Source organism: Rhagoletis pomonella, unplaced genomic scaffold (genome assembly GCF_013731165.1).
Source record: "Rhagoletis pomonella isolate Grant_MI unplaced genomic scaffold, Rhpom_1.0 Rhpom_scaffold_00003, whole genome shotgun sequence".
Taxonomy (NCBI): Eukaryota; Metazoa; Arthropoda; class Insecta; order Diptera; family Tephritidae; genus Rhagoletis; species Rhagoletis pomonella.
In genome coordinates this window covers 261,218-263,264 of record NW_023458557.1, presented here as the reverse complement: position 1 = coordinate 263,264, position 2,047 = coordinate 261,218, and the positions used below count along the sequence as shown (strand labels likewise).

At 32.1% G+C, this 2,047-nt stretch overlaps 1 protein-coding gene across 1 annotated transcript in view; it reads left to right on the top strand.

Annotated features, from left to right (window-relative positions):
• The window catches only part of LOC118734970 (lysine-specific demethylase lid), a 149,317-nt gene that overhangs the window by 125,252 nt on the left and 22,018 nt on the right, over window positions 1–2,047 (top strand). The window lies entirely within an intron of this gene.

Here is a 2,047-nt window from a genome sequence, read left to right as displayed (position 1 = left end):
CTAAAGCTAATAACCTCAAATACAAACTGTATCTTAAAGCTAAGAATCCAGCTCTCAAGGAAATTATAAGAAATATTTATTATAATTTCTATTGCTTGAAAAAGCGCTTTGCTTTTGCTGTAAATTTTCATGCGGAAATGAATATACGAACATTTTTTTCTTGAGAGCTGCAAACTGATTTAAGAAATTTTGGTAGAAGAAATTTTCTTTTCCATTTCTCGTCCGTCGTTTTATATGAATTTTTCGTTTTTCTTGAGAGTTCAGTTAATTTTTTCGGTATTCGAAATATTAAAAAAAAAAATAGAAATCGTGAAAAATCACCATCTCTATCGAAAGCCAGAAACCAGAAATCGATAAAAGGAACATAAAAGTGCAAAAATCCATGGAATCAATAAATTTATTTTTACTGAGTCTTATTTAAAATTTTTTCTTAGGTACTTTTGAAAGTTGAGTGCATCTTGAGTTTATAGCACTTTTTATTAAACAAGTAGTTTTTAAGGACAGAATACAACGGACTTCAATTCTTATATTCAAATTTAGGGGTACCGTTAATTTCTTCATGATCCAATCATCGGATCTCTATACCAAATTACGGGACGAACCTTAAGGTACCATCTTTCTACAAAAAAATGATTATTGAAATCGGTTCACGTGGTCCAAAGTTACGTATTCCGGCGAATTGATAACCTCCCCTTTTTTTAAAGTCGGTTAAAAGTGTTTGAGTTCTGTTAATCGTATGTAAATAAAGTGCAGTTTATGAATTTTAAAACGTTTATTTATTTATTACATACTGTACATAAAACTTGCATAGATATATTTTAAAGAGCGTATTATCTGAAGAAAATTTTCTGTATTTTCCGGTGATATACATATCTTCAGAAATATAAAACCCCCCCTAAAATATATTCCTGGGTGCGCCCCTGCTTGCACCCATTATCAACAGAATACTTACAGTGAAAATTACAAAGATCGGGTCACTATAACCTATAGCTCCCATACAACTGATTGTTCAGATATAAAATTTTTCGTTATAACTCCTCCATTTATATAGCTAGGAACATGAAATTTCGCACTGTTTTCAATAATTACCAACAGAAAACTTACAGTGAAAATTAAAAAGATGGGGTAACTATAACCTATAGCTCCCATACAACTGATTGTTCAGATATGAGATTTTTCGTTATAACTCCTCCATTTATGTAGCTAGGACCATGAAATTTCGCGCTGTTTTCACTCATTATCAACAGAAGACTTACAGTGAAAATAACAAGGATCGGGTGACTATAGCATATTTGTATCTTCCATACATCTGATTGTTCAGATATGGGATTTTACTATAAAACTCTTTTATTTGAACAGCTAAGACCGATAAATTTCTTAAGATATTTTATAAATAATAATACAAAGTCTACTGAGAAAATCGTCAAAATCTATGCTCTATAAGCTTTATCTCCTATACCACTGATTGTTCAGATACCAGTTTTTGCGATATATCTCCTTTATGTAGGAAACTAAACCCAATAAATTGTGTTACCGGTTTACATACCGATCACATAGCAGTGAAAATCACTTAGATTGGTGCTAATATAAGGTATATCTTCCATACCTCTGATTGTTCAGATACGATTTTTTATATGGGTATGTAACTCCTCTATCGATGTATGCAGATGTATTCAAAAGCAGTAATCTGTCAAAGTAAAATTTGCAGATGTTCATGAAAGGTATGAAGCCTTCGGCATAGCCGAAGACAGCGCTGCTCTTACTTGTTTTTTTCTGTTTTTGGTGTATCTTAATTACGAAAAAGCCCATGTGAAGTGCAGAACCAAATCAAGCGATGAAGAAAATTTATTCAAGTTGAATGTTTGAAGACACATTTATAAAGCGGTTGTAGCTGAGGGTGCAGAGATGGTGCTGTTATTTGCAAACATTCAGACGATGAGGTTTCAAATCTCGTCAGAGGAAACTTGTTAATATGATAATACAAATTTTTGTTTTGTATCTCCGAATTATGAAAAAGCATCTGTGAAGTGCAGAACATAAGCGTATT